Below are 12,500 nucleotides of genomic sequence, written 5' to 3' on the forward strand. Positions count from 1 at the left end.
TTTATTTTTAAAAACATCTAACCTACAGAAAAGTACCAATAACATAGTGAATACTATACAATCATTATCTATATTAAACAACTGCTAATATTTGCCACATTTGCTTCTCTCTCCAACATTTAAAACAATTTTGCTGAACCACTTCAAAGGAAGTTGCAGAGATCACGAGATTTCACCTGCAAATGCTTTCAAATATATCCTTTCCCCAAAAAGACATTCTCCTGCACAACCCCAACATGATCATCATACTAAGGAAATTTACCACGGATGTGATACTATTCTATGATCTACAGCCCATATTCAGATTCCTCCAACTGTCCCAATAGTAGCCTGTATAGCTCCACTCCCCACCCCCAAACCAGAATCTGATCAAGAAGGATACCTTGCAGTTAGTTTCCAGTCCCCTTTAATCCTGAACAATATTGTAGGATTCTTTGTGCGTGGCACTGACATTTTTGAAGTATCCAGGTTGATTATATTGAAGAATGTCTTCTAGTTTGGAGTTGTCAGATTGTTTCCCTATGATGTGAAACATTTTTGGCAGAATAACTTCTCAGGTGATTATGTGCCCTACTTCATATGTGTGTCATATCACATGATGTCAATTCGTCCCGCTTGTGGCGACATCAAGTGTGATCACTTGGTTAAAAGCTGGTATCTGCCAGATTTCTTCCTGTAAAGGTATCTTGCCCACTTTGTAATTAATAAGCAACCTGTGAGATGACATTTAGAGATAGCATGAATATCATGTCCCCCAAAACCATTCACTCTGGATAATCTCTTGATGACTCTTTGTTAGAGTGTTGCAAAACTGCGACTTTATAATCCCATCATTTTTTAAAATTATTAGCTTGTACTCTTCAGTGAAACAGGGCTTTTCCTTCTAACCACCACCGTCTGCATATACACATGCACTACGGGCTCGTGCTTCGTTTCCTATTTGATGTGCTCTAATCCATCACATACGTTATTAGTTTTTATGCTCAAATGATCCCACATTGGGCCTTGAAGTGGGAGTCCCTTAAACCTGGCTCTTAAGTCCCTCGGATGTGTCTCCATCAGTTCTGAGCGACTCCTTACTTTCTGGCACAGAGTGTTCTAGGCTTGGCAGCTTCTCCCCTCAACTAGTCAAAGCAAGAAGGCTTCAAATAAAAAGGAGACAAACTCAACTCAATTTTAATACAGCAACTGGAATTTAGGCACCAATATTAAAACAGTATCTAAACATAGTAAGTGCCAAGTAAGTAGGTATCTTCCTTAACTATTTCAGCCATAGTTTGAAGCTTCTGTGCCATTCTTAAAAATACTTTTTTTGTTTTTGTTTTTGTTTATTTTTGAGAGAGGCAGAGATGGAGTGAGAGTTGGGAGGGGCAGAGGGAGACAGAGAATTCAAAGCAGACTCCAGGCTCTGAGCTGTCAGCACAGAGCCTGACACGGGGCTCGAACCCACAGACCCCAAGATCATGACCTGAGCCGAAGTCGGACGCTTAACTGACTGAGCCACCCAGGCGGCCCTAAAATACCTACTTTTAATTTATAACCTAGACTTTTATGTTACTCTTTCAATTCCATATATTTATTCTCATTTTAATTTTTGTTCTCCTTCATCCGGCTTATCTCCATACAGGGGCCATATGGACAGGTAACCTCCAAAAGGTTTTCCTCTTCTTTTCTCCAACATAATACAATTTTAGATCACTGTCTAATGCCAAAATATGCACAAATGGCACAGCATAAAACTCCCATAAGATGAAGCCTTTTAAAATTTCTATAATTATCAAGAGACTTCATATGTCATAGGAAATAATGTAAAGTAATGCTTGCTTAAGCTTTTTTTTTGAGGGGGGGAGGTAAGGAATTCAATAGCAATTCAATTTCTTTACTTTCTAAGAAAATGTAGCACTACTTAAGTCACCTCTGAATGAATCACTATTATAATACCAGAAATTGAAGAAAGAGGAGAGTGATCTTTGGGGAGATCAAAAAGAAAGAAAAAGGTGGGGCTTCAAAGCTTTCAAGTCTTTTTTTTTTTTTTAACGTTTATTTATTTTTGAGACAGAGAGAGACAGAGCATGAACGGGGGAGGGTCAGAGAGAGAGGGAGACACAGAATCTGAAACAGGCTCCAGGCTCTGAGCTGTCAGCACAGAGCCCAACGCGGGGCTTGAACTCAAGAACCGCGAGATCATGACCTGAGCTGAAGTCGGACGTTTAAGCGACTGAGCCACCCAGGCGCCCCAAAGCTTTCAAGTTTTTATTTGTGTGTTTTCATCAGAATGTGAGGGTGGGTGTGAGCGGGTGTCTGTGTATAGTGTATTTGTACGCACGTATACACGTGGGGTTAAAGACAGGGATGTCCAGTCCACGTTTCTTTAGCAAATACTTACTACACTGCCACGATGACCAGGCACTGCAGTGTTTTCTAGGAATAGAAGGACCGTCAAAACTACACACTCTACCCTAGTGGTTAATTAAATAATTACACAAACGAATGTGAATTTGCAACCATCTGGGTGAAAGATAGGAATACATAAATATGGACACGTTTATGCATACAAACATATACATGTATATGTATATTACAAGGAGATTTGGCTCACTCTAGGGAGGAAGAGATGGTTCACTTGAGAAAATGACATTTGGGTTGGTATTTTAAGTACTAACTAAGAGTTAAGGGGACAATATTTTGGTATGTGTGTTCATGGGTGTGGAGATGGGAGAGAGCACAGCAAGTCAAAGCAACTAGAAGAAAGCCAGTCAGTTGAAGCAGAGGGAAAGAGTGGGAATATCAAAGAGGTGAGACTGGAGGGGCCCAACATTGATGGATTTTAAAAAGCCAGGGGCACAGCTTTGGGCTTTACCAAGTAATGGTAACCCATTTGAAGTGGTATCTGTAGTTAAAACAGTGACTTCTCTGGCACATTACTGGAGGATGGAACTGCAGGGAAGCATTATTGGATGTCAGGAGACCAGGGATATAGGCCCTGTGGTTCTGTACACAGTGGAGGGTGAACGATTAGACTTGGGTGATGGCCTGAGGCAGATTTGTAACACACTTAAAAAAATGTATTATTGAAATGCAATTGACATACGGTGTTATATTAGTTTCAGGTGTATAATTTATAACATACTTTGGAGGTAAAAATTAACAACTGGGTGAAGGCTTTGATATGAGGTAAATGAGAGGTTATGTCAGGGATAAAATGGGAGATTGGGAGCTGGGGAAATCTGGAGGCTTTCCCAGATTTGTTGGGATGAGATGGGAAAAGATCACAAGTTTGATTTTGACATGTTTTACTTGATGTTTCTTTAAGACAGACAAGAAGTGGGGTGCGTGGGTGGCTCAGTCAGGCATCCGACTCTTGATTTTGGCTCAGGTCATGATCTCGCAGTTCTTGAGAGATCAATCCCTGTGTCAGGCTCTGTGCTGTCAGTGCAGAGCCTCCTTGGGATTCTCTCTTTCCCTCTTCCTCTGCCCTCCCCTACTGGTGCATTCACCGTCTCTCTCAAATAAATACGTAAACATTAAAAAAAAAAAAAAAAGACAGATTAGAAGAAATACCAAACACATAGCTGGGTCTACAAGTGGGGAACTTAGTGGGACTTCTTGAGAGATAATTATGTCTTAAGGAGTGTTCTGCATAAAATATATGCCAATAATTTCCAGGAATTCTAATTGAAGAGTAGTTAGTATAGATATGTTGGGAAAATTCAAGGTGAACCAAAGTTCTAAGGTATTAGATAAACAATCTCTCCTACTTCAGAGTCTGGTAATTTGCAAATCCATTTCTATTCTAAATGCTGTTATAACTCTCTAAACTGCAAAATCTGAAAATATGACTCTCCTGGACTTTTTAGCAAACCACAGAAGTGATAATGTAAGTATAGGATAAATACCTAAAATATTTAACAATCGGTACATTTGGATTCTGGCCACAAATAACCAGTAAGACCATCCCACTGCATCTAGCTGACTGCCAACCCCATCCCAGTAATGGAGTCTCATTCTCTAATGGTAAAAGTTCCTAATTGAAAACAGAGTGCAAATATTAGAAAGTAAAAGAGTGTTAATGGTTCCTGCTTTTAGTCCAATAATGTCGTTCACACATAAGCATTTTTTTTAATACGTTAAGAAAACTAATTGGATGGGAATAAATTACCCTCACTCTAATCTGTTCAAAGAAGGCTGTGGGAAAATCAAATTTATTTAGAGATATGTTCCTAAAACATCATGCCTGCATTTCAATTTTGGAATTTCTTTTTTAAAGTAGATAATCAATGCCATCACTTTATTTAAATCTTCACAGACTGTATTTGCTTCAAGTAACGTGTACCTATAAGTCACAGCTCTAATTTTCTCTGTGATCATAAAGGAAACAATAAAAATGACTACAAAGCTAAGTGAACTCTGAGCTTCTTGCTTCTGAAACTAATGGAAAAGCGAATAGTACATTCTTCGTTTGAATTGACAAAATTGTCTTATTTCGCTTTCCCATTTTCACATATTGCTAACAGAGGCTTCTGAAATTTCTTTCACTACACTGACTGGATGTATTCTTCCTTTTCTTAACCACATTCTTTAGTGTGTTAGATCTCAGTTTAGGGTAGTAGTGAAGTGCGACAGTAAAAGGGGGTATGATGAGGTCAGTGACTGGAAGAAGTCGGATCTGTTTATTCTGGCAAAAGAAAAAAAAAAAAGATTTTTCTGTTGTATGGTGGAGTTAACAGTGCAAAGAGGGAGGAGGGCTTTGCTTTCACAATCTCTGCCTCTATTCCCTAGAAGAGTAAAAAGCATAACAAGAAAAGGCAGATTTCCAATAAAATTTCACTGCCTACGCAGATCTTTGTGCTGCTCAAATGAAAGAAACTCCTTACTTTCCTTATCACCTCCACAATTCAACACCCTCAATTTCACCTTCTCTCAATTCCCACTGCGCCACTACACTCTTATTAGAAATTGTAACAAAAGTAGACCAAATAAAGTTAGGGGTCAGTCTGAGGTTGAGCGTTGGGCCATTCAATTGACCAAGAAGCTTCCAGTAAGAATGAACAATATACAGCAGAACAATCATAGATTAAATTGTGTTGTGCACAACTGCTGCAGCCCCTCTGTAGGAAAAGCTATCTCTCATGACTGGGTAAATGCCCTTCCCGGTAGAGAATCTTGTGATTGCGTGAAAACAATTGGCTATTCTTTCTCTCTCTCTCTCTCTCTCTCTCTCTCTCTCTCTCTCACACACACCATGACTTTCATGTTAACTGCTAAGAGTCTACATTAAAAAGTTTCTTTCTTTAAAAATAAGAAATACACAATGTTAGAAAAGACATCTAAGATGGACATGGGAGTGGAAAGTAATCTAAGAAAAGAACCAATTCTTACTTAGAACTTGGTAAGTTCAAGATGCTCACTGCAGTTAATACTGGAACAGCATTTCATAGAACTCTTAATTCTCAAAAGCGGGTCTTACGCTATGGTCTGGTAGTGCAAATATTAGAAGTGAAAATTTTGAGCTCCCCTCTCAATTCCCTCCCTTGTTTCTAGGGTCTCACGCTCTCCCGTATGTTGCATATACAGGGAATCTTCAAAACCTTCTTATTTCTCTGCAAATACTCTATATTTTGCAGAGAGCAGAGATGTCGGTGTGCTTTTAGTGTGTCAACAGTGCAAGAGGCTACATACATCTAGGACAGACACCACAGCAATCTAACCACTTCTCCTGGCCTGACTCCTATATGCTAGCACAGGACACATTGATTTCAAGCAACATAAAAAAAAATTCTAATACAACACTTTATTGGGGTGGTAACAGATTTTGGCCTCTTCTGTGAGCATACTTCACAGCACTGTTTTAGGGTACAACTTACGATATTGGACCCGTGCAGTTCTTTGTTTGCATAAAGATGTTTCAAGGGCATTCAAAATACAACCCCCCAAATACCTCCTTTTCTGTTTTCTCAGGGCCTGAAATTACATGTGTTTACATATATGTATGTACATATGACATGTACATATATACATATACATACACACATGTGAGTGTGTATATGGTCTCTGTCTGTATGAAAGCCTTCAATGCTTTTTGGAGACCTGCATTTAAACAAGGTTCAGGCCTAGGAACACTAAAATACTAGTCAGCTTGCGTATTAATTTGTCAACACTCATAGCCACCCACCAAAGAGAGATTTCTAAGAGAAGGGAGGGCCAAAAGAAGTAAACTCTTACAAAGGTAACAGTGACAGAAAAACATCAAAACATGAGCTTGAGTTTGAAGGTCAGTGGATCAGCAGGACAGTTCCATGTAAAGAAAATAAAGATAGATGAGTAAAGGCATGAAGAATAATCCATGCCATCATAAAAATCTTGTTTATCTAGTCCTATGGATCTCCTCAGGGTGAGAACGCCACTAGAGAATATTTTGGGAAGGGATGGGTACACTCTGGTTTGTCACAGTTACTGGGACAGGAGAGTATGGTCAGCTTTCAGTGAGGAGAAGCAATGCTAGTTAACGAAGAATTTCCCCAAATAGCCCACACGACATGCAATGTCCCACTGAACTAAACCTATAGTGAATACCAGCCTATAGAATATGGTACCTAATCATAATTAAACATTTTATACGAATTTCCACTGAAAGCCCAGAGATTGACAATTCAAGTTGCTGCGGCAAGTAATTTAATCATTCCACGTAGTCTGTCTCCTAACTCCAGAATTGACAGACCACGATAGTAATAGAAAATAACCTTAAAGAGGCAATATCAGCATAAATCAATAATTTTCATTTTAGAAATGTTTTACCTGTTATTATTGACGATATGGTGGGTAACCTGCAGAATCCCTTGAAGTAGAGTTCACACTAGTAACAGGATGAAACTATTCCATAAAATAGGTTTGGAATTTTGGTGCAAGTATATTAATAGTATTTATTCTCTCATTTGCAGAATATCACACTTCCACATTTTCTCCATCCTGACAGTCTATAATTTGACTTGGCATATTTTCCCTGGAACGATTCCCATTATATCCTTTATCACATACAAATAAGTCTGGTTTGTAATTATCCCAACATACTTTCAGTCTATCCTGTTCTTTCACCTTCTTATACTTCTTGTATAGAATGTTTTATTTGTCTTCAATCTAAATTTATTCGCTACATATACATGCAAGCTTCTGCTACTTTAATATATGCTGCAGTGAAGACATCCTCAGACATTAGTAGAATTGCAAATCACAAATTAATTTTAGTTAACTGCTCCTTTTCATTACAGATATATTTGGTAACTAAACTATTGATGAATTACATACATTTCAGGATTACATACATTTCACAAAATGTTTGCTGTTAAAAAAGAGACTAAGAGGGTTGACCACGGTTTGGTCCACAGTGAGCACTCAGTGGATGATAGAAGATAAAAAAGTCACAAGCCTTCTGCTTCTACCTCTGTACCATTTCATTTCATGACTATCGTGTGGAGCTGATACTCTGATGGCCAGAAAGAGTTAACTCCCCTAACTACCCAACTTACTACACGGGAGCTGAATGAGTCAGGAGATCAGGTTTCTAGTTTCTGCTCTGCCACTAACTACCAGTGTGACCTTTAGCTGCTCACAGTGATCACCGTGGGTCCCTATTTCCTTAACTGTAAAATGAGGGCATTGGAATAAATTACTTTAAAGGTCCTTTCCAGCTCTATAACAAAATGCATAATTTTGATTCTAAGACTTAGGCAACTGATCAGAAGAAACTGATGCCTTTAACAAATGTATATAAAATATATCCTGTGGGTCTCAATTATATTTCCAACCACAATATTTCTTTTAAAATATTCAGTCTAAAGACTCAAGTCTTTAAAAAAATGTCACATCCTATAGAAAATAAAAAATGTTTCCTCAAAAATGAAGTACCCCTACACTTTCAGTAGTGAGCACATGTATTATGAGAACATAGTCACCACTCTGAGGGGGGACACCTACTTTATTACCATTCTGCTCATTGCGGTAAAAGTTACAGTTTTAGTTTTGCTTTGAATTCTTGAAATCAAAATGATCTCTGCTTTTCCAATCATATATTTTTAGCAGCTCTAACCTTCCCCACAGAGGTTTTCTAATAGTCCACAGAACTAACAATGCAACAAAATCTATATACAACTAAACACTGACTATAAACAAGGTGTTTAACAGCCAGTAGTATGGTGTGAATCAACTTCTTGTTCAAGTAACTATTTCATCCACAACCAATTTTACCCTAGAGCTTTTGAAAAACACAATAGAAATCTGTTAAATTGCCAGTCTTGCTGAACTTCAACTATTTTACTAACCAGGTCCTCGGTAACAATAGATACTTGAGAGCTTCTCTTCGATGAAATGTACTTTGATTTGGAGCATAGGAACAGAGATCAAATGGGCCAAACACCTTATTCTGGTGGTGTTTCTCCTTTAGAAAGTACCTATGTAAGGCATAGGACTATCACCTTAATACATACATATGTGTATGCTTTAGTAAAACCTCATGCTTACAGATTCAGCTTAGTAAACCAGAATATTCCTGTTGGGATTTCTGGAGTACCCCACTATCATTTAAAAAAAATATATTAATCACCTAGCTTACCATGTAAAGTGGGATTGAATTTCTCCAATTTTGATTGAATGACTTTTATTTTTCCCAGAGACATGTCTAATTCTTAAAACATATTCATTAGATAGGTATACAGTCAAGTCTTGATCATGTTTCTGTGAATTACATGTATTCTACCACAAAGCTGCCAGGCCAGGTTTGCTTATTTCTATCACCCGGCTCATTTCTGGGCAGCCTGCCACCTCCCTTTAAATCGTTTTTGGTGTTTGAGGTATATAAACTCATTTAAAAATTAACCTAAATGAAACAAAATAATTAGAAAGGCAACTTGCCCACAATAACAATGAAACTCTTTTTTAAACCAAACATGTAATACGTTCCAAAGACAAAAACAAATGACTTTTTAAATAACCATGATTTTGGATTATCTTTGCCTCTATTCTTCTCATTAACATGAATAATTCAGGGTGCTTACTATACATAGTGAAACTATTTCCCCTCAATAATTCATTTTTAGTATTCAGAAAAGTAAGATCTAACACATCCTTATGTATTTACAAGGGTTTAAATTAAACCATATTTTTAAAGGCAACTTAACTTTCAAAATTATCTATATAGTTTGGGTTCATTCCCTTCAGTGCTATCCTGGTAATAAGTAAGGAGAATGTTATGCTTTCAAGGCAAAAGCAGTATAGAGCAGTGTAGCAGGTTAGAAGGTAGAAACCTCACGTTTCTTTGGTTCTTGATGTTCTTCTAGTACATATAAAGTATTTGCAAAGTGTGGGCAAGATTGCCGATATCTTTTTCCTTAAAAATATGAAAGTGCTTTAGAACACTACACCTAGATTTGAATAAAAAGAATTTCCCAACATTCTGCCTGCATCAAAGGAACAACATATTTATTACGCAACTTAATTTCGAGTGCTAAAAACATCCTAACGTTCCAGGTGTAGCTACAGCAAACATCCCTAAATATGAAAGGCTTCTTGGATTTGGGGGGCAGGACTCAAAACCCCAAATATTGTTCCACTGATGACATAAACAAGATGAGGGGTGTGAATCTACCCCCTGGTTACATACAAACCCATCCAGGTTCCCAAACACAAATATAAAGACTACTTACAGAGACATGTTATTGATATGCTAGGTGACACCTACACCCCGATCTGTGTGGTTAACAATGTGTATATCCTAGGTCTACTTAATTTGGGGTTTGGAATATTAAGCTCCCGTTTTGTAAATTCTTCCTGGGAAGATGTTTTATCCTTCTGGAAACACACTAAATTTTTGGAGTCACGGGGCTGTTTAATGCACTGCTTCAGAGCACCAAATGCTACCCTTGTGACCAGCAAGAAAGGGAAAGAATGTCATCAGGAGGAGCTCGCAGCTGTACTAATTCTCAGCTTCTCTTTGGTAACAAAAAGGTGGGAGTGGGGGGACAATCAGGTTTCACTGGAGTAGACACACCAGCTTTGGCCAAAGGCTTTAAAACTTTTTTGATTTCTTCTTTCATTGAAAATAAAAGGAGAGGAGTTTATAGTATAACAAGCCAACCACGGCAGTCGCCAAACTTGGGTCAACATCAGATACCATGGCAGATTTCAGGATATTCATGGAAATGTATGAAATGAGGATGTATGTTTTGATACCTGTGAAAATAAAACATTGCGTTTTAAGTAAGTGGGAGAGAACAGATGGTTGGTAATGATTTAAAACATTTATGTATTTGGACTGTCACCAAGCCTCTGTATTAAAAAATATGGTGTTTAGTCAGTACATACCAACATCTATCTGCAAGGTGTTCATTTTCTAGAGGATGCTACTATAATAAAGGAGATAAAACTCAAATGAGGCAAGAGGAAAATCCTTCCTGCTTTCTCAGAGCATGCAATGTGTGCCATTTCTCATTGACTATATTCAATCAAAATGTTGTCTGTGTGATGAGAGGATTTTCATTTTTCTTCAATAACTGGTCAACTATAAGTGTCCAGGATTGTATTCCTTCTGAATGCATTGGCTAGAATTCTAATTTTGTTCTGTGTATTTGATTCCCTTTGACCGAAGCCCTTAAAACCCCCTTAAGCAACAACAAAATTGGGTAGTCCAGGGTAGTCTTGCCCACGAAGAAGGATAACAGGCATAATGTAGACAGGCATATGGTGCTATGATTAGGTACTGGAATTGGCAGGTGCCAGACCACTGAATCAGGAAGACAGACAAATACTGGATATTGTCACATTGTATTTTGGTGAGTATATGTGAGTCCACAAGAAGCCTTTGTCCGTTAAACCCAGTGAAACAGTGACAGAACTGTACACAGAGAGATTAATGCAATGTTTGGAGTTAAAGCGAAGAAAAATAAACACTCTTAATTACTATCAAAACTACTGAAGCGGAGTCCCATTAAACGTCTCCAGTGTTTTGATTTGGTTCTGATAACATAGTGGGGGGAAAAGTCACACAAACACAAACTACATCATGTACTTGCCATCCCTTTCAAAACCCTGGAAGATTCGGGAACAGTTTGCCGGTGGGAGGGAACTGGGGGGTGGACCGCAGGCATTTGAGCCAGGAGGAGCAGCCGTTCAGGCTTTGCACCTGTGAACTTACTTGGAAGTAACTCCTGACAGTCATCAGACAGAACACCTTTTAGCTCTCTAACAGAAAAGTGCTGGCAGACAGGATGTTCAAACGGGGCAGAAGAGCGAGCGGGTAACCGTGACCGTAGGAAAGTAACGGCAGCAGCAACACAACAATCACGCCGGTCCTACTCTTCCCCAACCCACTTCATCCCTCCCTCCCCCCCACCCCACGCCACCCCTCCCAACCCCTTTGCTGGGGCCCGAACGACCCGGGCTCTGATTCTCCTAACTTGCCTCCCGCACTGCCCGCAGCCTTCGCAAGAGCTTTGAGCAAAGTCTTGGAGCGTGAGGCCGATGCAAAAGAGGCATCGCTGCAGAGATGCTCATCTTTCTGTCAAACACGCTGGAGGACCGGATAAACCGGCATCAGAAACTCAATACCGTGCCCTGGGTGTCCTCCCTCCAGCCTCTGCTTGCGCCAAGTGGGGGCTGGCACCGGGCATCCCGGAGCCCGGGGCGCCCCGCCGGACCCAGGAGTCCAGCACAGGTAAAGTTCGGGCGCCCGTCCTCCTCCGGCGCCCTTCTCAAAGTCCTCCTGTCCCCTCCACCTCCCGGCCACCCCGCCCCTCCAAGCAGGTCCAATAAAGTGAACGGAAGTGGGTTCACACATTGGGTGCGGAGCGAGGGGGAGAAGGGGTACAAAGGCAAAGAAAGATGCCTCCCTCATCCAACAGAGGTGAAGTACCTGAAAAGGTGAGGATGCGCTTCCCCGCCCACGCAGACCCCTCTACCTCGGGTGCTAAGCGCTCCCCGCGACCCCGGCCCCCACTGCCCACCCCATCCCCGGCCCCAACCCGGTGCGCTCACCTCGCGAGCACCCGCCGGCCGGTCCCGCTCCTCCAGGAGCGCAGCTTCGCGGGAAACTTCCCCGCGCTCCGGGGCAAACTCGGAGGACTCCTTCCCGCCGCGGGCCGTCGGGTGCGCAGGGGCGGGCGCGGCACGCGGGGAGCAGGGGCGGCGCGGAGCCCGGCGCTCGCCCTCGCCCGTCCGCCCGGCTGGCTGCGGCGCCGCCTCCGCTCGAGCCCGCTGCCGCTCGCGCTCCGTTCCCGCCGCGGCCGCCGCGCCCCCGCCCGCCCCGGCGGCTCCGCCTCCCGCCTTTATCTCCCCAGCCGCGCGCCGCCCGCCCCGCCGCCCGCCGCTCGGCCTCGGTCGCCTCTCTTCCCCGACTTTCCGGCTTCTCCTCCGCCGGCCCCTCGCCCTCCCTCCCGACCCCGGCCCGGTCGAGGCTCGAGTGCCATCCGGTCTTGGTCTGGGAAGTAATTATCCTCGCCCTTTCCTAATTCACC

At 41.3% G+C, this 12,500-nt stretch overlaps 1 protein-coding gene across 2 annotated transcripts in view; it reads right to left on the minus strand.

Moving 5' to 3' along the window:
- CHST9 (carbohydrate sulfotransferase 9) overlaps positions 1-12,189 on the minus strand; it is a 243,653-nt gene extending 231,464 nt beyond the window's left edge. Inside the window, exon 1 of one of the 2 annotated variants that reach the window (XM_043558517.1) lies at positions 12,022-12,189. The gene's annotated coding sequence lies outside the window, so the exon portion shown is untranslated. The remainder of the gene's footprint in view (positions 1-12,021) is intronic. The other variant, XM_043558518.1, reaches the window with a different exon arrangement.
- Positions 12,190-12,500: the final 311 nt, after the last annotated feature.

This window comes from Prionailurus bengalensis, chromosome D3 (genome assembly GCF_016509475.1).
Source record: "Prionailurus bengalensis isolate Pbe53 chromosome D3, Fcat_Pben_1.1_paternal_pri, whole genome shotgun sequence".
NCBI classification, from domain to species: Eukaryota; Metazoa; Chordata; class Mammalia; order Carnivora; family Felidae; genus Prionailurus; species Prionailurus bengalensis.